The sequence below is a fragment of the Ranitomeya imitator genome, chromosome 4, assembly GCF_032444005.1.
Source record: "Ranitomeya imitator isolate aRanImi1 chromosome 4, aRanImi1.pri, whole genome shotgun sequence".
NCBI classification, from domain to species: Eukaryota; Metazoa; Chordata; class Amphibia; order Anura; family Dendrobatidae; genus Ranitomeya; species Ranitomeya imitator.
The window spans coordinates 289,222,526-289,247,570 of NC_091285.1; positions in this window are offsets into that span (position 1 = coordinate 289,222,526).

Here is a 25,045-nt window from a genome sequence, read left to right on the forward strand (position 1 = left end):
CACTGATTGATGTAGTGATTTTTTCAGGTAGATTTTAGAACCCAAATCAAGCAAAAAAATAAATAGGCTTTCTATGGCCCACTGAGTGAGAGATGGCACAGACAGGGATGGCACTCTAGCAGAAATGCCAATCTTAATCTCCCACAAAAAAAAAAAAAAAAAAGGAACTGTCCTTCAATTACTATCTCCCTGCAGTAATCTCAGCCAGGTATGGCAGGCAGCAATAAGGAGTGGACTGATGCACAAATTAAATAAAAAGTGTGGACAAACAAACAAGATAGCTGTGCAGAAAGGAAGGAACAAGAGGATTTGTGCTTTGAAAAAAGCAGTTGGTTTGCACAGCGGCGTACACACAGCAATGCAGCTATCAGGGAGCCTTCTAGGGCAGCCCAATGAGCTACAGCGCTGAGGAAAAAAAAAATGTAGCTTCCACTGTCCCTGCACACCGAAGGTGGTGTTGGACAGTGCAAATCGCTACAGCACAAGCGGTTTGGTGGTTAATGGACCCTGCCTAACGCTATCCCTGCTTCTGACGAAGCGGCAGCAACCTCTCCCTAAGCTCAGATCAGCAGCAGTAACATGGCGGTCGGCGGGAACGCCCCTTTATAGCCCCTGTGACGCCGCAGACAGCAAGCCAATCACTGCAATGCCCTTCTCTAAGATGGTGGGGACCAGGACCTATGTCATCACGCTGCCCACACTCTGCGTTTACCTTCATTGGCTGAGAAATGGCTCTTTTCGCGTCATTGAAACGCAACTTTGGCGCGAAAGTCGCGTACCGCATGGCCGACCCCGCACAGGGGTCGGATCGGGTTTCATGAAACCCGACTTTGCCAAAAGTCGGCGACTTTTGAAAATGAACGACCCGTTTCGCTCAACCCTATCACAGAGGCTGCGTCTCCTATTCGTAGGCTGCGTCTCCTATTCCTTTCTCAAAGCCGCCCCCAATCCACAAACTTCCTCAATCTTTCACTCTATCACTACTAGGCAATAGTCACGGGTAGGGTGGTTGAATGGAGTACAATGACCGGTGGAGGAGGTGTGGTGTACACGAGGACGCGCAGAGTGCGACGTCTCTCAGTTGCTGGTTCGAAGCGTGGCACAGGATCGCGCTCGGTCTCACCACTCGACCGGTCACTCCCCGGACCCAAGGAGACCACAGACTAACCAATAACGGCTGAAACACTAGCAAGTGTGACACATACATAGTATGCGATCTCCACTTACCGTGTTTGGAGGGTGATCAGTCCTCGAGGTCAGCCACTGCGGGTGTCGTCCACGGACGTCCAGGTATGGGTCCAGAGGGTCTCGGATGGCGGGCCACGCCCCACGTTGGTTGTGCCAAATTTTCGGGGTCATCACGACAATGCCCTTCCTTCACCAGTCATTCCAAATCAGAATAAGAGCATTGGTACCGGATAAGAATGATTCAGACAAAATGCTGGTTCAAACTCATTGCATGCTCGTACTTCCACACGTAGTGGCAACGTCACAGCAACTGACTTTATTTTCTAATACACAACATTATATGATCTATTGGGGGAAGGTGTGCAGAGGGCGGGGATAGGCAGGGTTTAAGCAATGTATCTAGTATTCAGTCTTTCTGGTTGGCTCTGACATCATCTGATGAATCTTCTTTTCTCCACGTCGCTTTAAGTATCATTTCAAGAGAAATGATACTTGTCCTTCTGGAATGTGGAACTTGCTTCTTCAGCAGAATCAGAATTTAGGGCAAAGGTGAATACTGGCAGCCATCTTAAATACAGTTAAATTTGCATTAGCAAGCATAAGGGGGAAAACGTATTGTTTCACAGCATAAGAATACATAAAAGTACAAAAGAGTATAAAGATATATATTTTCACCTTGACAACCCCACTAACTCCCAGTCTACAGTTATAACCCCACTAACTCCCAGTCTACAGTAATAGGCCCACTAAACCCCAGTCTACAGTAATAGCTGTCATGATCCCAATGGCAGGGGATCACAAAAAGGACAAGCACAGATACAAACAAGCTCTAGGGCGATGGAACCTGAGCTGACCGCGACCCTGAACCTAACACACAAATAAAAGTAGCCGGGGAACGTGCCTACGATGATCCTAGACGTCTCGCTCCAGCCGAAGATCTAACTTCCCCTATCAGAAGAAACACAGACCTCTCTTGCCTCCAGAGAAATACCCCACAGCAAATAGCAGCCCCCCACATATAATGACGGTGAAATGAGAGGAAAGCACATACGTAGTATGAAAACAGTTTCAGCAAAATGAGGCCCGCTAAAGCTAGATAGCAGAGGATACAAAAGTGAACTGCGCGGTCAGCGAAAAACCCTTCAAAAAACCATCCTGAAATTACTTGAACTCATGTGCCAACTCATGGTACATGAAAAGCAATTTCAGCCCACTAGAGCAACCAGCAGCAGAGAATCACATATCTGCAGGCTGAACTAAAAACCAAATTAAACAAAACACAAAACAGGAAAATCCAAACTTAGCTTGTCCAGAAGGTTCTAGGAGCAGGGAGCAGAGGTAACAAGACACACTGGATACATTGATAACCGGCGAGGAAATGCCAGCAAAGCCAGGTTAAATAGGAAACTCCCATATGCTGATGGAACAGGTGGAACCCAGAAACCCAGGAAAGACAAGTCACCCAGTACCATCAGTAACCACCAGAGGGAGCCCAAAAACAGAACTCACAACAGTACCCCCCCCTTGAGGAGGGGTCACCGAACCCTCACGAGAACCACCAGGGCGACCAGGATGAGCCCTATGAAAAGCGCGAACCAAATCATCAGCATGAACATCCGAGGCAACCACCCAAGAATTATCCTCCTGACCATAACCCTTCCACTTGACCAAATACTGGAGCTTCCGTCTGGAAACACGAGAATCCAAGATCTTCTCCACAACATACTCCAATTCTCCCTCCACCAGCACTGGAGCAGGAGGCTCAAGCGAAGGAACAACAGGTACCTCATACTTCCGCAACAACGACCGATGGAACACATTATGAATAGCAAACGATGCCGGGAGATCCAAACGAAACGACACAGGGTTAAGAATTTCCAAGATCCTATAGGGACCGATGAACCGAGGCTTCAACTTAGGAGAAGAGACCTTCATAGGAACAAAACGAGAAGACAACCACACCAAGTCACCAACAAGAAGTCGAGGACCCACGCGGCGACGGCGATTAGCAAACTGCTGAGCCTTCTCCTGGGACAACTTCAAATTGTCCACCACATGACTCCAAATCCGATGCAACCTATCCACCACCATGTCCACTCCAGGACAATCAGAAGGTTCCACCTGACCAGAGGAAAAACGAGGATGAAACCCCGAATTACAAAAGAAAGGAGAAACCAAGGTAGCAGAACTAGCCCGATTATTAAGGGCAAACTCGGCCAGCGGCAAAAAGGTAACCCAGTCATCCTGATCAGCAGAAACAAAACACCTTAAATAAGTTTCCAAGGTCTGATTAGTTCGTTCAGTCTGGCCATTCGTCTGAGGATGGAATGCAGACGAAAAGGACAAATCAATGCCCATCTTAGCACAGAACGTCCGCCAAAATCTAGACACAAACTGGGATCCCCTGTCAGAAACGATGTTCTCAGGAATCCCATGCAAACGAACCACATTCTGAAAAAACAGAGGGACCAACTCAGAGGAGGAAGGCAACTTAGGCAAGGGTACCAGATGAACCATTTTAGAAAAGCGATCACACACAACCCAGATGACGGACATTTTTTGAGAGACAGGGAGATCCGAAATAAAGTCCATGGAAATGTGCGTCCAAGGCCTCTTCGGGATAGGCAAAGGTGACAACAATCCACTGGCCCGAGAACAGCAAGGCTTAGCCCGAGCACAAACCTCACAAGACTGCACAAAAGAACGCACATCCCTCGACAAGGAAGGCCACCAAAAAGACCTGGCCACCAAGTCTCTAGTACCAAATATTCCAGGATGACCTGCCAACGCAGAAGAATGGACCTCGGAGATGACTCTACTGGTCCAATAATCCGGAACAAACAGTCTCTCAGGCGGACAACGATCAGGTTTACCCGCCTGAAACTCCTGCAAAGCACGTCGCAAGTCTGGGGAGACAGCAGACAAAATCACCCCATCCCTAAGGATACCAGAGGGCTCAGAATTTCCAAGGGAGTCAGGCACAAAACTCCTAGAAAGAGCATCCGCCTTCACATTCTTTGAACCTGGCAGGTATGAAACCACAAAATTGAAACGAGAGAAAAACAGTGACCAACGAGCCTGTCTAGGATTCAGACGCCTGGCAGACTCAAGGTAAATCAAATTTTTGTGATCAGTCAAGACCACCACACGATGTCTAGCACCCTCTAGCCAATGACGCCACTCCTCAAATGCCCACTTCATGGCCAAAAGTTCCCGATTACCAACATCATAATTCCGCTCAGCCGGCGAAAACTTTCTAGAAAAAAACGCGCATGGCTTCATCACTGAGCCATCGGAGCTTCTCTGTGACAAAACCGCCCCCGCTCCAATCTCGGAAGCATCAACCTCAACCTGAAAAGGGAGCGAAACATCTGGCTGACGCAACACAGGAGCAGAAGAAAACCGGCGCTTAAGTTCCTGAAAGGCCTCTACAGCCGCAAGAGACCAATTAGCAACATCAGCACCCTTCTGAGTCAAATCCGTCAAAGGCTTAACAACACTAGAAAAATTAGTTATAAAACGGCGATAGAAATTAGCAAAGCCCAAGAACTTCTGTAGACTCTTAAGAGATGTAGGCTGCGTCCAGTCACAAATAGCCTGAACCTTGACGGGATCCATCTCAATAGTAGAAGGGGAAAAAATATACCCCAAGAAAGAAATCTTCTGGACTCCAAAGAGACACTTTGAGCCTTTTACAAACAAGGAATTGGCCCGCAGGACCTGAAACACCTTCCTGACCTGCTGAACATGAGACTCCCAGTCATCAGAAAAAACCAAAATATCATCCAAATACACAATCATAAATTTATCCAGATATTCACGGAAAATATCGTGCATAAAGGACTGGAAGACTGAAGGAGCATTAGAAAGTCCAAAAGGCATTACCAAATACTCAAAATGGCCCTCAGGCGTATTAAATGCGGTTTTCCACTCATCACCTTGCTTTATTCGTATAAGATTATACGCACCCCGAAGATCAATCTTAGTGAACCATCTAGCCCCCTTAATGCGAGCAAACAAATCAGTCAACAATGGCAAAGGATACTGATATTTTACGGTAATCTTATTCAAAAGACGATAATCTATACAAGGCCTCAAGGAACCATCTTTTTTGGCCACGAAAAAAAAACCTGCTCCCAAAGGGGACAAAGATGGACGGATATGTCCCTTTTCCAAGGACTCCTTAACATAATCCCGCATAGCAGTATGCTCTGGCACTGACAGATTGAACAAACGACCTTTAGGAAATTTACTGCCTGGAATTAAATTTATAGCACAATCGCAATCCCTGTGAGGAGGAAGCGAACTGAGCTTAGGCTCCTCAAAAACATCCCGATAGTCAGACAAAAACACAGGAATCTCAGAAGGAGTAGATGAAGCGATAGAAATCGGAGGTGCATCATCATGAACCCCCTGACAACCCCAGCTTAACACAGACACTGATTTCCAGTCAAGGACTGGATTATGAGTTTGTAACCATGGCAGACCAAGTACTAGAACATCATGCAAATTATACAGTACCAGGAAGCGAATCACCTCCTGATGAACGGGAGTCATACGCATGGTCACTTGTGTCCAGTACTGAGGTCTATTCATAGCCAAAGGTGTAGAGTCAATTCCCTTCAAAGGAATAGGGACTTCCAGAGGCTCCAGACTAAACCCACAGCGATTGGCAAATGACCAATCCATAAGACTCAGGGCAGCGCCTGAATCCACATAGGCATCGACGGAGATGGATGATAATGAACAAATCAGAGTCACAGACAGAATGAACTTAGACTGTAAAGTACTAATGGCAACAGACTTATCAACCTTTTTTGTGCGTTTAGAGCATGCTGATATAACATGAGCTGAATCACCACAATAAAAGCACAACCTTTTTTTCCGCCTATAATTTTGCCGTTCACTTCTGGACTGAATTCTATCACATTGCATTATCTCAGGTGACGGTTCAGAAGACACCGCCAAATGATGCACAGGTTTGCGCTCCCGTAAACGCCAATCAATCTGAATAGCCATAGTCATAGACTCATTCAGACCAGTAGGCGCAGGGAACCCCACCATAACATCTTTAATGGCCTCAGAAAGGCCATCTCTGAACTTTGCAGCCAGGGCGCACTCATTCCACTGAGTAAGCACCGACCACATCCGAAATTTTTGACAATAAATTTCTGCTTCATCTTGCCCCTGAGAGAGGGCCAACAAAGCTTTTTCAGCCTGAATCTCTTGGTTAGGTTCCTCATAGAGCAAACCCAATGCCAGAAAAAACGCATCCGCATTAAGCTACGCAGGGTCCCCTGGTGCCAATGCAAATGCCCAATCCTGAGGGTCACCCCGCAGGAAAGATATAATTATCTTGACTTGCTGAGCAGGGTCTCCAGAGGAGCGAGATTTCAAAGAAAGAAACAACTTGCAATTGTTCCTAAAATTCAGAAAACGAGATCTATCTCCAGAAAAAAACTCTGGGACAGGAATTCTAGGTTCAGACATAGGAGCATGTACAACAAAATCCTGTATATTTTGAACCTTAGTGGCAAGATTATTCAGGCTGGAAGCCAAACTCTGGACGTCCATGATAAACAGCTGGGATCAGAGCCATTCAAAGATTAAGAGGAGGAGGAAGTAGCCAGGCTGCAATAAGGCTAGGCAGCAAACTCTGAGGGAAAGAGAAAGAAAAAAAAAAAAAAAAACTTCCTCAGACTACTTATCCTCCTACTTCAGCCAATACAATTAACACTTTGTTGGCCGGTTATACTGTCATGATCCCAATGGCAGGGGATCACAAAAAGGACAAGCACAGATACAAACAAGCTCTAGGGCGATGGAACCTGAGCTGACCGCGACCCTGAACCTAACACACAAATAAAAGTAGCCGGGGAACGTGCCTACGATGATCCTAGACGTCTCGCTCCAGCCGAAGATCTAACTTCCCCTATCAGAAGAAACACAGACCTCTCTTGCCTCCAGAGAAATACCCCACAGCAAATAGCAGCCCCCCACATATAATGACGGTGAAATGAGAGGAAAGCACATACGTAGTATGAAAACAGTTTCAGCAAAATGAGGCCCGCTAAAGCTAGATAGCAGAGGATACAAAAGTGAACTGCGCGGTCAGCGAAAAACCCTTCAAAAAACCATCCTGAAATTACTTGAACTCATGTGCCAACTCATGGTACATGAAAAGCAATTTCAGCCCACTAGAGCAACCAGCAGCAGAGAATCACATATCTGCAGGCTGGACTAAAAACCAAATTAAACAAAACACAAAACAGGAAAATCCAAACTTAGCTTGTCCAGAAGGTTCTAGGAGCAGGGAGCAGAGGTAACAAGACACACTGGATACATTGATAACCGGCGAGGAAATGCCAGCAAAGCCAGGTTAAATAGGAAACTCCCATATGCTGATGGAACAGGTGGAACCCAGAAACCCAGGAAAGACAAGTCACCCAGTACCATCAGTAACCACCAGAGGGAGCCCAAAAACAGAACTCACAACAAATAGCCTCCCTAACCCCCAGTCTATAGTAATAACCAATAACAAATCTTCAGTTCTATGAACACTTACCTGTTCCAGTGTCTGTTTTCCTCCTGGCTCCTGTCCTCCCCTGGTTCCAGTGTCTGTTCTCCAGTTTCCAATCTCTGTCCTCCTCTGTGGCACCCTGCTGTGATGCCTGCAGCATGTTGAGATGACTTCATCGCGCTGCGGATGCATCAGCAGCATTTGGACACCACAGTACATCGGAGCAGGAAGCTGATTGTCTCTCTTCTGACCACAGAAGTGCCGGCGTTAGTAGTTCTGGGGTCAATCAACTCAATCAGAGTCCATGATTTATTTGTATTTTTTTCTTAAAGACATGAATAAAAATGAATGGTGTGCTGTGACATCTGCAGCATGGTGAGATGACTATTGCACTGCAGATATGTCAGCAGCCTTTGACGCGATAGCACCTCAGAGCAGGGAGCTGATTCTGACCCCAGAAGTGCTGACGCTAGTAGTTCCGGGATCAATCATCTCCCTGACTCCATGGTTTACTTGTATTGTGTCTTAAAGATGCAAATACAAATGAAAGGAGTTGCGTGATCCCCCCCCTCCTCTGAAAAGACTGCAAATTTATCACATTGTCTAATAGAGGAGAGGGGAGGTAAAAGAGAAAAAAAATTCCTCCCTCTCCTTGCACCACCCTAGGCGGAACACCCTGCCCATCTTGTAATAATGTTCCCTATCCTGTAATAATATTTCACATCCTGTAATATTTTCCCATGTTCTGTACTAGTATCCTTCATCATGAACCCTATCCTGTAGTATTGTCCCCGATTCTGGTCCCTTTCTTTAAAGGGTTGTCCCGGACTTTTATTATTTTTATGTGTGGGCCTAAGAACTTACAAACAAGTATTTACTAGCTACCTATCTGTTCTGCCTGGTGCCGATCTCTGCCAGCTCAGAGTGGTCACGGAACGCTCTTGCCTGTGATCCTGAGGCTTCCTCTGACATCACGTCAACAGAGCAATGTTTTCTGTTCCGCTCTGCTCTCTTGACCGGGTGTAGCTTCCGATGTCGTGCCGATGGCAGCCAGCTTCCCGATGCCTAACTGAATGGAAGAGGAAGAGCTGCTCTGTTGGCAATTTGGCAAAAGTTTCAAAATTTTCAAACTTTTAATACTTATACCCTTAAACCAGAGTCATCTCACACAAAATAATTAATAAATAACATTTCCCACATGTCTACTTTACATCTGCATCATTTGTTAAACATAATTTTTTGTTAAAAGGGTTACAATTTGATCAGCAATCTTTCATTTTTCCAACACACTTTTAAAAAAAACATTTTTTCTAGGGACCACATCCCATTTGAAGTGACTTTTTTTGGGGGGGTCTATAGCCCCAGAAAATATCCACAAGTGACACCATTCTAAAAACTGCACCCCTCAAGATTCTCGAAACCACAATCAAGGAGTATATTAACCCTTCAGGTGCTTCACAGAAACTAAAGCAACGTGGAAGGAAAAAATTTACATTTTCATTTATTTCAAAAAAATTTCAATATCTTTTACTTTAGCCCTCATTTTTTTTATTTTCACAAGGGTAAAAGGAGAAAATAGACCCCAAAATTTGTTGTGCAATTTCTCCTGAGTACGCTGATATCCCAAATGTGGGGGAAAGCTATTGTTTGGGCTCATGGCAGATCATGAAAGGGAAGGAGCATTTGGAGAGCACCTGATGTACCATAAACAGTGGAAAACCCCCACAAATAACCTCATTTTGGAAACTAGACCCCTCAAGGAATGTATCTAGATGTGTGGTGAGCACCTTGATCCCCCAGAACAGAAGTTTATAACTTAGAGCCGTGAAAATAACAAAAATCACATTTTTCCCGCAAAAATGTACTTTTAGCCTCAAATGTTTTACTTTCACAAGGGTAATAGTAGAAAATGGACCACAACATTTGCTGGTCAATTTCTCCTGAGTACGCCGATACTCCTTATGTAGGAGAAAACTATTATTTGGGTGCACGGCAGGGCCCAAAATTTGCTGAAATCATTAGCTGAAGGAATGTCGCATTTGGAGAGACCCTGATGTGCCTAAACAGTGTAAACCCCCCAGAAATTACCCCATTTTGGAAACTTCACCTATCAAGGAGTTTACAGTATTTAGTTGTGTGATGAGCAGCTTGAACTCCCATATGCTTCACAGAAGTTTATAATGGAGAGCCGTGAAAACAAAAAAATAACATTTTTACCACACATTTCTCCTCCAGGCCCTTGGGAACCATATTTCTATAAAAAAAAAAAAAAAAAAAAAAAAATATTGATATACTTACCTTCCGATGGCCCCTGGAGTCCTCCCGATGGGCCCAGGAGTCCTCCTGCCTCTCAGCGGTGCACGCGGCCTCTTCCCTTCCCAGGGATGCATTGCGCGAAAGACCTGGGATGCATAGGCGGCATCAATAGTAAAAAAAAGTTGGTCACACTTGTCAAGCACTATGCTTGACAAGTGTGACCAACCTGTCAATCAGTTTTCCAAGTGATGCTGCAGATCGCTTGGAAAACGCTAGCATTCTGCAAGCTAATTACGCTTGGAAAACACTAGTGTTTAGAGGGAAAACACATGTCCATTCTGCAACGTGTGCACATAGCCTTACAGTTCTGGCAAATATTAAGAGACCACTGCAAACATTTTCAGTTTGTCTGATTTTTCTCTTTATAGGTATATTTTTGAGTAAATTGTAAATTGTTCTTTTATTCTATAAACTTCTGACAACATGTCTCCGAATTTTCAAGCAATAAATTTTGTAATTTTTTCAGACAAAGAAAAATGGTCAAAATGTAAAACAAAACAAAACAGTGCTTTCAGACCTCAAATAATGAAAAAAAAACAAGTTCATAATTATTTAGAAACAACAATACTAATGTGAGTTCAGAAATCAATATTTTGTGGAATAACCATGATTTTTAATCACAGATTTCATGCGTCTTGGCATGCTTTCCACCAGTCTTTCACACTGCTCCTGGCGCAAAAATGTAAGCAGTTCTTCTTTGTTTGATGGCTTGTGACTATCATCCTCTTGATTACATTCCACAGGTTTTCAATAGGGTTCAGGTCTGGAGATTGGGTTGCCCATGACAGGGTTTTGATGTGGTGATCTCTTAATTTTTGCCAGAGCTGTAGATGTGAGAACCAAAGATCAATTTTTCCACTAAAATGCTTTTTTAGTACCACATTTATAATTTACACAAGGAGGAATGGAAGAAATTGGACCCCACAATTTTTTTATGCAATTTCTCCCGAATGTAGCAGTACCCCATATGTGGTTGTACATTATCCTTTGAGCATTTGGCGGGGATTAGATGGAAAGGATCTCCATCTCCATCTCCAGAATCCAACCTTTTCTCACCTTTGAAACTGCTAAGACTCTTACTGTCGCTCTTATTCATTCTCGTCTTGACTACTGCAACTCTCTTCTGATCGGTCTCCCTCTTTCCAAACTTTCTCCTCTCCAATCCATCTTGAATGCGGCAGCCAGGGTCATATTTCTGTCCAACCGCTTCACCGATGCCTCCATCTTGTGCCAGTCATTACACTGGCTACCCATTCGCTACAGGGTCCAGTATAAACTCATCTCTCTCACCCACAAAGCTCTCCGCAGTTCTGCACAGCCTTATATCTCCTCTCTCATCTCCGTCTATCGCCCTACACGTGCCCTCCGTTCTACAAATGACCTAAGACTAACATCCCCCGTAATCCAAACCTCGCACCTCCGTCTCCAAGACTTCTCTCGTGCTGCGCCAGCTCTCTGGAATGCACTTCCCCAGACGATCAGACTGATACCTAGCCCCAACCTATTCAAGCACGTTTTAAAAACCCATCTCTTCAAACAAGCCTACCACATCAACTACTCAGTATACTAACTTTGTCCTGTTCCCTCCTTCCAAATATTATCTGCATGTGAATCTGCACCCTACTATTCATCTGTCTCCACACCCTCCATGCACACGATAACTGCATTTGATACTAACTTGACTATTGCACTTAAAGGGAACCTGTCACCCCGCTTTTTCAGTATGAGATAAAAATACTGTTAAATAGGGCCTGAGCTGTGCGTTACTATAGTGTATTTTGTGTTATGAATAGGTAATTCAGAACCACAATGGACCTTGAAGTTCAGAGCACACAAAGTGACCTGACAATAACCAAAAAACATAGGACGAGCTCTGAGACGTGGGAACTCTGCTGACCGCAATCCCTAATCCTATCACACCACACTAGAGGTAGCCGTGGATTGCGCCTAACGCTCCCTATGCAACTCGGCACAGCCTGAGAAACTAGCTAGCCCTGAAGATAGAAAAATAAGCCTACCTTGCCTCAGAGAAATTCCCCAAAGGAAAAGGCAGCCCCCCACATATAATGACTGTGAGTTAAGATGAAAATACAAACACAGAGATGAAATAGATTTAGCAAAGTGAGGCCCGACTTACTGAATAGACCGAGGATAGGAAAGCTAGCTTTGCGGTCAACACAAAAACCTATAAACAACCACGCAGAGGGGCAAAAAGACCCTCCGCACCCACTAACGGTACGGAGGTGCTCCCTCTGCGTCTCAGAGCTTCCAGCAAGCAAGAAAAACCAAAATAGCAAGCTGGACAGAAAATATAGCAAACAAAAGTAACACAAGCAGAACTTAGCTTATGCTGGGAGACAGGCCACAGGAACGATCCAGGAGGAAGCAAGACCAATACTAGAACATTGACTGGAGGCCAGGATCAAAGCACTAGGTGGAGTTAAATAGAGCAGCACCTAACGACTTAACCTCATTACCTGAGGAAGGAAACTCAGAAGCCGCAGTACCACTTGTGACCACAGGAGGGAGCTTGATCACAGAATTCACAACAGTGGTGGTTCAGGACACAGGTGTGGTGATGGACATTAAAGGTCTGTCTTCATGTGTGGATCTTCTCACTGCAAGAGTACAAAATATTCAAGATTTTGTGGCTCAGAATTCTATGTTAGAACCAAGAATTCCTATTCCTGATTTGTTTTCTGGAGATAGAGCTAAATTTCTGAGTTTCAAAAATAATTGCAAACTGTTTCTGGCGTTGAAACCTCGCTCCTCTGGTGACCCAGTTCAACAAGTTAAGATCATTATTTCTTTATTACATGGCGACCCTCAAGACTGGGCATTTTCCCTTGCGCCAGGAGATCCTGCATTATGTAATATTGATGCGTTTTTTCTGGCGCTCGGATTACTGTACGATGAACCTAATTCAGTGGATCAGGCAGAGAAAAATTTGCTGGCTCTGTGTCAGGGTCAGGATGAGATAGAGATTTATTGTCAGAAGTTTAGAAAGTGGTCTGTGCTCACTCAATGGAATGAATGTGCTTTGGCAGCAATCTTCAGAAAGGGTCTCTCTGAAGCCCTTAAGGATGTCATGGTTTAATTTATCTGTACCTGAGCACGCCGCTATGCGGAGTTATGTAAAAGAATCTTTAGAGAAGGGTCATATTCGCCCGTCGTCATCGCCATTGGGAGCAGGGTTCTTTTTTGTGGCCAAGAAGGATGGTTCGCTGAGACCTTGTATTGATTACCGCCTTCTAAATAAAATCACGGTCAAATTTCAGTACCCCTTGCCGCTGCTATCTGATTTGTTTGCTCGGATTAAGGGGGCTAGTTGGTTCACCAAGATAGATCTTCGTGGTGCATATAATCTTGTGCGTATTAAACGGGGCGATGAATGGAAAACTGCATTTAATACGCCCGAGGGCCATTTTGAGTACCTAGTTATGCCATTCAGACTTGCCAATGCTCCATCAGTATTTCAGTCCTTTATGCATAACATCTTCCGAGAGTACTTGGATAAATTCCTGATTGTATACTTGGATGATATTTTGGTCTTCTCGGATGATTGGGAGTCTCATGTGAAGCAGGTCAGAATGGTGTTCCAGGTCCTGCGTGCTAATTCTTTGTTTGTGAACCCTTCCACCTATGGAATACGTTATGGAAGGAAAAAGAATCTGGAAGGGTCAAACGAAAAGACACAGGATTAAGAACCTCAGAAATCCTATACGGACCAATGAAACGAGGCTTAAACTTAGGAGAGGAAACCTTCATAGGAATATAACGAGATGACAACCAAATCAAATCACCAACACGAAGTCGGGGACCCACACAGCGTCTGCGATTAGCAAAACGTTGAGCCTTCTCCTGGGACAAGGTCAAATTGTCCACTACATGAGTCCAAATCCGCTGCAACCTGTCCACCACAGTATCCACACCAGGACAGTCCGAAGACTCAACCTGCCCTGAAGAGAAACGAGGATGGAACCCAGAATTGCAGAAAAACGGCGAAACCAAGGTAGCCGAGCTGGCCCGATTATTAAGGGCGAACTCAGCCAACGGCAAAAAGGACACCCAATCATCCTGATCAGCAGAAACAAAACATCTCAGATATGTTTCCAAGGTCTGATTGGTTCGTTCAGTCTGGCCATTTGTCTGAGGATGGAAAGCCAAGGAAAAAGACAAATCAATGCCCATCCTAGCACAAAAGGCTCGCCAAAACCTCAAAACAAACTGGGAACCTCTGTCAGAAACGATGTTCTCTGGAATGCCATGTAAACGAACCACATGCTGGAAGAACAATGGCACCAAATCAGAGGAGGAAGGTAATTTAGACAAGGGTACCAATGGATCATCTTAGAGAAGCGATCACAAACTACCCAAATGACCGACATTTTTTGAGAGACGGGGAGATCCGAAATAAAATCCATAGAGATATGTGTCCAAGGCCTCTTCGGGACCGGCAAGGGCAAAAGCAACCCAATGGCACGAGAACAGCAGGGCTTAGCCCGAGCAGAAATCCCACAGGACTGCACAAAAGAACGCACATCCCGCGACAGAGACGGCCACCAAAAGGATCTAGCCACTAAATCTCTGGTACCAAAGATTCCAGGATGACCAGCCAACACCGAACAATGAACCTCAGAGATAACTTTATTCGTCCACCTATCAGGGACAAACAGTTTCTCCGCTGGGCAACGATCAGGTTTATTAGCCTGAAATTTTTGCAGCACCCGCCGCAAATCAGGGGAGATGGCAGACACAATTACTCCCTCTTTGAGAATACCCGCCGGCTCAGGCAAACCCGGAGAGTCGGGCACAAAACTCCTAGACAGGGCATCCGCCTTCACATTTTTAGAGCCCGGAAGGTACGAAACCACAAAGTCAAAACGGGAGAAAAACAGCGACCAACGAGCCTGTCTAGGATTCAACCGTTTGGCAGACTCGAGATAAGTCAAGTTCTTGTGATTAGTCAAGACCACCACGCGATGCTTAGCTCCTTCAAGCCAATGACGCCACTCCTCGAATGCCCACTTCATGGCCAGCAACTCTCGATTGCCAACATCATAATTTCGCTCAGCAGGCGAAAACTTCCTGGAAAAGAAGGCGCATGGCTTCATCACCGAGCAATCACAACCTCTTTGCGACAAAACAGCCCCCGCTCCAATTTCAGAAGCATCAACCTCGACCTGGAACGGAAGCGAAACATCTGGTTGACACAACACAGGGGCAGAAGAAAAACGACGCTTTAATTCTTGAAAAGCTTCCACAGCAGCAGAAGACCAATTGACCACATCAGCACCCTTCTTGGTCAAATCGGTCAATGGTTTAGCAATACTAGAAAAATTACAAATGAAGCGACGATAAAAATTAGCAAAGCCAAGGAACTTTTGCAGACTCTTCAGAGATGTCGGCTGAGTCCAATCATAAATGGCCTGGACCTTAACAGGGTCCATCTCGATAGTAGAAGGGGAAAAAATGAACCCCAAAAATGAAACCTTCTGAACACCAAAGAGACACTTTGATCCCTTCACAAACAAAGAATTAGCACGCAGGACCTGGAACACCATTCTGACCTGCTTCACATGAGACTCCCAATCATCCGAGAAGACCAAAATATCATCCAAGTATACAATCAGGAATTTATCCAGGTACTCTCGGAAGATGTTATGCATAAAGGACTGAAATACTGATGGAGCATTGGCAAGTCTGAATGGCATAACTAGGTACTCAAAATGGCCCTCGGGCGTATTAAATGCAGTTTTCCATTCATCGCCCCGTTTAATACGCACAAGATTATATGCACCACGAAGATCTATCTTGGTGAACCAACTAGCCCCCTTAATCTGAGCAAACAAATCAGATAGCAGCGGCAAGGGGTACTGAAATTTGACCGTGATTTTATTTAGAAGGCGGTAATCAATACAAGGTCTCAGCGAACCATCCTTCTTGGCCACAAAAAAGAACCCTGCTCCCAATGGCGATGACGACGGGCGAATATGACCCTTCTCCAAAGATTCTTTTACGTAACTCCGCATAGTGCTCAGGTACAGATAAATTAAATAGTCGACCCTTAGGAAACTTACTACCAGGAATCAACTCGATAGCACAATCACAATCCCTATGCGGAGGTAGGGCATTGGACTTGGGCTCATCGAATACATCCCGGTAATCAGACAAGAACTCTGGGACCTCAGAAGGGGTGGATGATGAGATAGACAGAAATGGAACATCACCATGTACCCCCTGACAACCCCAGCTGGACACAGACATTGATTTCCAATCTAATACTGGATTATGGACTTGTAGCCATGGCAATCCCAACACGACCACATCATGCAGATTATGCAACACCAGAAAGCGAATATCCTCCCGGTGCGCAGGAGCCATGCACATGGTCAGCTGGGTCCAATACTGAGGCTTATTCTTGGCCAAAGGCGTAGCATCAATTCCTCTCAATGGAATAAGACACTGCAAGGGCTCCAAGACAAACCCACAGCGCCTAGCAAACTCCAAGTCCATCAAATTCAGGGCAGCGCCTGAATCCACAAATGCCATGACAGAATAGGAAGACAAAGAGCAGATCAAAGTAACGGACAAAAGAAATTTCGACTGTACCGTACCAATGGTGGCAGACTTAGCGAACCGCTTAGTGCGCTTAGGACAATCGGAGATAGCATGAGTGGAATCACCACAGTAGAAACACAGCCCATTCTGACGTCTGTGTTCTTGCCTTTCAGCTCTGGTCAAAGTCCTATCGCACTGCATAGGCTCAGGTTTATGCTCAGATAATACCGCCAAATGGTGCACAGATTTACGCTCATGCAAGCGTCGACCGATCTGAATGGCCAAAGACATAGACTCATTCAGACCAGCAGGCATAGGAAATCCCACCATGACATCCTTAAGGGCTTCAGAGAGACCCTTTTTGAAAATAGCTGCCAGCGCACATTCATTCCATTGAGTGAGCACGGACCACTTTCTAAACTTCTGACAATAAATCTCTATCTCATCCTGACCCTGACACAGAGCCAGCAAATTTTTCTCTGCCTGATCCACTGAATTAGGTTCATCGTACAGTAATCCGAGCGCCAGAAAAAACGCATCAATATTACATAATGCAGGATCTCCTGGCGCAAGGGAAAATGCCCAGTCTTGAGGGTCGCCACGTAATAAAGAAATAATGATCTTAACTTGTTGAACTGGGTCATCAGAGGAGCGAGGTTTCAACGCCAGAAACAGTTTGCAATTATTTTTGAAACTCAGAAATTTAGCTCTATCTCCAGAAAACAAATCAGGAATAGGAATTCTTGGTTCTAACATAGAATTCTGAGCCACAAAGTCTTGAATATTTTGTACTCTTGCAGTGAGATGATCCACACATGAAGACAGACCTTTAATGTGCATCACTACACCTGTGTCCTGAACCACCCAAATGTCTAGGGGAAAAAAAAGGCAAAACACAGTGCAAAGAAAAAAAAATGGTCTCAGAACTTCTTTTTTCCCTCTATTGAGAAGCATAGTACTTTGGGCCTCCAGTACTGTTATGAATAGGTAATTCAGAACCACAATGGACCTTGAAGTTCAGAGCACACAAAGTGACCTGACAATAACCAAAAAACATAGGACGAGCTCTGAGACGTGGGAACTCTGCTGACCGCAATCCATAATCCTATCACACCACGCTAGAGGTAGCCGTGGATTGCGCCTAACGCTCCCTATGCAACTCGGCACAGCCTGAGAAACTAGATAGCCCTGAAGATAGAAAAATAAGCCTACCTTGCCTCAGAGAAATTCCCCAAAGGAAAAGGCAGCCCCCCCACATATAATGACTGTTAGTTAAGATGAAAATACAAACACAGAGATGAAATAGATTTAGCAAAGTGAGGCCCGACTTACTGAATAGACCGAGGATAGGAAAGCTAGCTTTGCGGTCAACACAAAAACCTATAAACAACCACGCAGAGGGGCAAAAAGACCCTCCGCACCCACTAACGGTACGGAGGTGCTCCCTCTGCGTCTCAGAGCGTCCAGCAAGCAAGAAAAACCAAAATAGCAAGCTGGACAGAAAATATAGCAAACAAAAGTAACACAAGCAGAACTTAGCTTATGCTGGGAGACAGGCCACAGGAACGATCCAGGAGGAAGCAAGACCAATACTAGAACATTGACTGGAGGCCAGGATCAAAGCACTAGGTGGAGTTAAATAGAGCAGCACCTAACGACTTAACCTCATTACCTGAGGAAGGAAACTCAGAAGCCGCAGTACCACTCACATCCACCAACGGAAGCCCATAGACAGAATCAGCCGAAGTACCACTTGTGACCACAGGAGGGAGCTCGACCACAGAATTCACAACAATTTTGTGTACCCTGATTCCCCACCTATGCTGCCGAAATAACTTACCAAAGTCGCCATTTTCGCCTGTCAATCAGGCTGGTCTGGTCAGATGGGCGTGGTGACATCGCTGTTTCTTCCCCCAGATCTTGCATACATTTCCGTTGGTGGCGTAGTGGTTTGCGCATGCCCAACTTCTGAATCCACTGCGCAGGCGAAGAAAAAACCCGCGATCGGCGCTATTTCCCTGGTGATCGGTGGGGCGGCCATCTTCCTGAGGCTGCGCGTGCGCATATGGCGTCCTCTGCTGCCCGGGGCTTCAGGAAAATGGCCGCGGGATGCCGCGCGTGCGCAGATGGAGATCGCAGCGGCCATTTTCCTGAAGCCGAGATGCGAACTACACACAAAATACACTATAGTAACGCACAGCTCAGGCCCTATTTAACGGTATTTTTATCTCATACTGAAAAAAACTGGTGACAGGTTCCCTTTAAACACACGGGCTGATGACCGGATCATGCAGCTTCATATGAAAATCCCTGTTTATTACAATTGCCAGACCTGAAATAACAATCACTTTTCACCTATTGTGTCCCCCTCATTTCCTTGTAGATTGTAAGCTTGCGAGCAGAGACCTCACCCCTAATGTCACTGTTTAAATTGTCTTAACTTATACTGAATTTATTGTCTGTACATGTCCCCGCTTAATTGTAAAGTGCTGCGGAATATGTTGGCGCTATATAAATAAATATTATTATTATTATTATTATTAAGGATTAGCTGAGCAACTGAGGTGCCAAAACAGCAGTACCATCCCCCCAGGTGACCTCATATTGGAAACTTCACTGCCTAAGGAATTCATCTAGGGGTATAGTGAGTATTTTAAACCCATAGGTACCTCACAGAATTTATAACTTTGAGATGTGGAAATATGACATTTTTGTGGTAAAAAAGTATTTATTGTATTTGCTGCAAAAAATTTCAGGTGTGCAAGGGTTAATTGGTGAAACTGAACCCTATAATTTATTGTGCAATTTCTTCCGAATGTGATGATGCCCCATATGTCAGCAGAAATTACTGTTTGGCCACAAGTCAGGGCTGAGAAGGAACTGGCACTATTTGGCTTTTGGAGCAAAGATTTTGCTAGAACAGTTTTAGGGGCGACATTTGCAGAGCCCGGAAGGTGCCAAAACAGCAGAAAAACCCCAAGTGTGACCCCATTGTAGAAATTGCATCTCTCAATGTATTCATCTATGACTGCAGTGACTGTTTTTTTAACATCCATACCACGCTTTTATTCTGGAGAATTTCAAATATGCCAGATTAGTACTCATACATTGTGCCCCCATGCAGTGTAGAGCCCCCGTATATTATAGTGCCCATACATTGTGCCCAGCTTGTGCTTCTCGTGACAGGCACCCTGTAAATTAAGTGCTCTCTCCCTAGTGCAATAATGTCAAACATGTGGCCGCTTACTGTGGTTTAGGCACGGTGTGGCTCAGGAGAGGGCATTTGAATATGGGAGTGCAGAATTCACTAGATTTTATTGGAGGGGTTGCTGGAGCTAAGTCACTTTTCCGGAAACTTTGTTTTACCAGTAACGTTGGAGCCCCCTATAGTTCCAGTGACAGATGACAGACCTGAGTGGGGCTGGTTTTGTGCTGGATCTTGTAGGGTTTTATTGATAGCATTTTGGGGTACATAACATTATTTGATCGCTTCCAGAATAAGACTGAATCACATTCTCCTATACTGAGCACTTATGTTGAGGTCGCCATGTAAATCCCATTAAAATGCAATTCAGACAAAACCCCTAACAGAGCCACCCACCATAATGAGGCAGATAAAGATTCCAACTATCTCATATGTGAGTGGTTCCTGATTTTGTCTGAATCGCAGTTTTATGGAATTTACACGGAAAACCCCGGCGTAAAGCGCTCAGCGGAGAGCGCCGAATAAATGTGAGCCAAACCTTATTCCAATTTTTGGGAGGCAGAATGAACAAATAGACAGTAGTACAAGAATAGTTCTTATTTTTGAGCTGTTGTTCACCATGCGGTATAAGTGATAAGACGAATTTATTTTTCAGGTCAGTGCGATTACAGCTATACCAGATTTCTATAGTTATATTTTAGGTTTTGCTGCCATCACACAGTAAAAATGCTTTTTTTATGAAAAGTTTTTTGTCACCATATTTTGAGAGCTGTAACTTTTTATTTTTTGTCAGAGTTGTATGAGGGCTTATTTTTTGTGTAACAAGTTTCAGATTTTTTTGGTACTATTTTGGGGCACATACTATTTTTTAATCGCTTTTTATTCAGATTTCAAACACAATTATTGTTTTGTTTTTTTTTTTGCACCATTCACCAAGCGGTAAAAGTGATAAGATCGATTTGTTCGTCGGGTCAGTAGGATTACAGCGATACCAGAGTTGTATTTTTTATGCTTTGCTATTTTCACACACTAAAAGCAATATTTTACAAAAATGAATTTTCTTTTACATCATCATATTCTGAGTGCTGTAACTTGTTAAATTTTTTGCCAAGTAAGCCATATTAGGATTTGTCGTTTGCGGGATGGTTTGGCGTTTTCATTTATAGGGGAAAAGAATTGGGACTAATGTACCCAAATAATCTACGTAGATTAAAGTAGATTGGGAACTTAAACATTGACTTTTATTGGGACAATTTTTTAAGTAAATCCACATACAACATATAATAAGGTGCAATTGTGCAAATATTACATACAGGATATCAGTAGCATTCAGTTTGTCTTTCATTATCTTTGATACATTTCTTATTATTGAGTACAGTTATTGATGTACCTAGCCTATATTTGAGGCCATACTTACTGTACCTAACTGACCATTCAGTGTTTTTAGTGACTGACCCATATGGTAGGCACCTTTGTGCTGAGACTAGACCCATTGGCATTATCCGGTACTTAGCAGGCACGTACATCGGTAGCAATAGTGATTGATACACAGAGTACGCTACATTGCTACTAGGATCTTGTATGTATCTTTTTCTCAATGGCAACTTGCACCTTATTATATGTTGCATGTCGATTTAAAAAAAAAAATAGTCTAATAAAATTAATCTTGAAGTTCCCAATCTGGTTGTTTTCATTTATACCATTTTTTACATACGACTTTGTGATAGCTTTTTATTCACTTTTTTGAGTCAGTATGATGAAAAAACAACTGTCATGAACCGGGGGTGTTTCGTTGCCCCAGTTCTTCATCGGGGATTTATTTATATCCCACTTACCAGTCCCGGTTTGGAACTTGCAGCTCTCTGGTGCCCCCTTCCCCTAAGGTCAGTCAGGGGACTGCACCTAGGGTAATTAGTCGCCAGAAAGGCTGCCTTGCTAGGTACTGGTTATTGGGCACACTGCAGTGAGCTACTATACTGTATCTACTCCCACTCAGGTGGGAAATATAATTATCAAACGCTGTCTGTCGCTGCCAGTTTCCCCAAAAGCTCAGGACACTTTGCTGCCACCAGCTCCTATTACTTTGATTAATAGAGGGTCAGGAATCAACCCAATCAGTAGCGTAATTTACTTCAGAGGATGTTCAAGGTAAACATAATGAGTAAATGCTATAACTTTTACTCCAAAAAGAAATAGGCAGTGTTTACAAAAGTCTAAAAATTTTTACAAAAATGAGACAAATACAATATGTACACACCAATTACAAAATTAAAGGGAATTAAGATGAAAAAAATACGTAGTCATCTCAGACATTAGCAAGCCATGTGGTGAGAAGTGTGACACATCACAATGCATCAGAGCAGATTACAGAGCCTCTGTCAGCTGACTTCCTGGGCAAAGACCACTCCTAAAATGAGGTTCCATATTTTATACCCTCTGCCTCATTACCTCACTGAGTGGGGGGAGCTTTGTGTGCCCTCCCTTTTTCCAAAGAGGCTCAGAATTTTAGTAAAACCTCACATCCATCATAATTGGAGCTGGAAACCTCGTAGAGTGATGACGAAAGTATTACCTGTCTTCTTACGAGGTTAGCTTACATTTAAGTCTAAACATGGGGTAGCTGTGTGACCTGGTTACGTAGGAATCCATTTCTTGGATTCTGCTGAAGCTGGAGTCTAGAAAATTCACTGGTGTGTGGGTCTATTAATGCATATTCCAAAATATGTAACTTTCACACCTTTATCACTACTTGGGGTTGAGTTAGTTCTTCTTGAATAACTCTATCATACAACAAATGAGCACATGTTTCCAGAACTGCTTTCAGCCATTTTCACAGCTGCCAGGAGGGAGGGGGGGAGGAATCACACACTGCAGTCTCACATAACAGCTGTATTGTCAGCAGAATGAAGGTGTGTGTTTTTTTTACTTTATTGCATATTTTACTTTTTTTCTCTTTTTCAGTGTGGGACATGTATAATTTTTAATTTGATCACTGGTCTTATATACAGCTGTACTCGTGTACTGCAGTGCATGAGACTGTCAGTGTCTCACTGCTGACAACTGGGTCCCAAAGTAACCAGGGGTCATCACATGAGCTCAGGGTACCATGCTAACCATCAGGACCCGCGTTTCTCATCGCAGAAGTCCGATGGCTACTAAGGGGGTCTTATGACCCCTTTGGTGTAACTTGAATACTGCTGTCGCGATTGTTAAGGGGTTAATTGGCCTTGATCAGTCGCAAAACCGGCCAGGTCCAATACTGCAGGGTGTCAGCTGTCATGTACAGCTGACACCCACAGGAATTGCCGCCACCGGTCAATGCTATTCCCTTATTCGCCATCGCGGTTTCAAAATGGCAATGAGGAAATAAGGCCCTTTAACGGGAGCCATTTTAATGCATCTCGGCAGTCGTTAAGGGGTTAATAATATCCCCTGTCCAAACACTCTTCTCCAGTACATTTAAAAAGAAACAAAAAACAATTCCTCTTACCTCTCCCTTCTCTCACAATAAGCAACGTCTTGTCCTGCTCCATAGCTGTTGCAGTGCATAGGGCGGTACTTGGCAGCGCTATAATGTGACGGCATGCCGATGTCAGCTACTGGCCTCTGATAGACTGAAGGCCTGCATAGCCATTGCGGTGCACAAAACTGATGGCTCTTTGCTCTGCAATACATTTCAACTGAATGTGTGCCTGAGGACACATGTCCAGTTGAAGTAGGTGGGTCCTCCGCAGGCCCGGTCATGGACACCTCCTCTGTGACTGCTATAACTACTCCCTTGCTTTACCCTCATGCAGGATTGACGTTATAAAAAGGGGGGAAAACTTCTGCCATATCATGTCATGGAGACTGCAGACTTCACAGAATTTTGGGGCCGTGCAGCATTAATCATAGCCATGTACTCATCTGATTAAAGAAAGCTGTATTGCTCAAAACAGTTGTACATTTCTATGGTGTGATTTAAGAACTGCTTTAAGAGATCTGTTTATGTGCCTGCAAAGGAACACCAGGGCTTGAATTGGAATTTATTTAAGCTGCAATCAATGTTTTATACAGCAGATGGCAGTAAATGTTTGTATTTCATATGTACTGATCATTTAAATAAAAGTTTGTTTTATCATAATGAAAAGTAAAAGAGAGTTTGAAACCATGTTAGACAGTTGATAAGAATCTTAGCACCTTCACACCAGAGCCTGTTTTTTCTTTCCTGACAAGGCTAATTTTTTCAATTCTGATCAGTGTCACTTTCTGTGGCATGAAATCTGGAATTCTTCACTGTATGCCAGTGATTCTGAGGTTGTTTTTTTGCGACACAATGCACCTTATGTTAGTGCTAAACTTAGGTCTATATGATTTGCATTCATTTATGAAAATATCAAAAATTTCACAAACATTTCAAAAAATGCGCAATTTTTCAAACATTTAATTTTTATGATCTTAAAACAGTCATACCCCACAAAATAATTAATATCATATACCACATGCCTACTTTACATTATTATCCTTTTTGACATACATTTTTTTTGTTGGAATGGTAATTTGCGATAATTTAAAAAAATCTATATTTTTAAGTACCAATTTGAAAGTGACTCAAACCCATAAACAATACCCCTCTTAAAAAAAACTACAACCTTTAAAATTTCTAACCCTTCAGGTGCTTCATAAGATTTAATGCGAACTAGAATAAAAACATGAAAAATATATATTTTTTTGTACTAAAATGTTACTTTAGCCTCAAATTTTTTATTTTTGCAAGGGTAAAAGGAGAAAATGGACACCAAACTACTGTTTGAGGATAATACAGATCTCGGGAGGGAATGAGCACTGATTGATTTTTGCTTACAAATTTGGATGGAAAATTATGGACACTATGCTGCATTTGCGGAGCCCCTGATATGCCAGAAACTCGAAACAAAGGACTAGATTTTGGAAACTACACCGATCAAGGAATTCATAGATAGTGTGATAAGCATCTTAAATCTTCAGGTGCTTCTCAGATTCTTACAATCTTGTGCTGTGAAAATTAAATATTACATGTTTTTCCACAAAAATGTTGCATTAACCCCAAATTTCCACAAGGGTAACAGGAGAAATTGCACTATGACTTGTGTGGTCCATTATCTCCTAAGTACACTGATACCCCACATGTCGTCAGAAACTCTTGTTTGGGCACATGTCACGGCTAGGAAGCAATGGAGCGTGTTTTGACTTTTGCAGCACTATTTGTTCCAGAATAAATTGCGGGCGCCATGTCA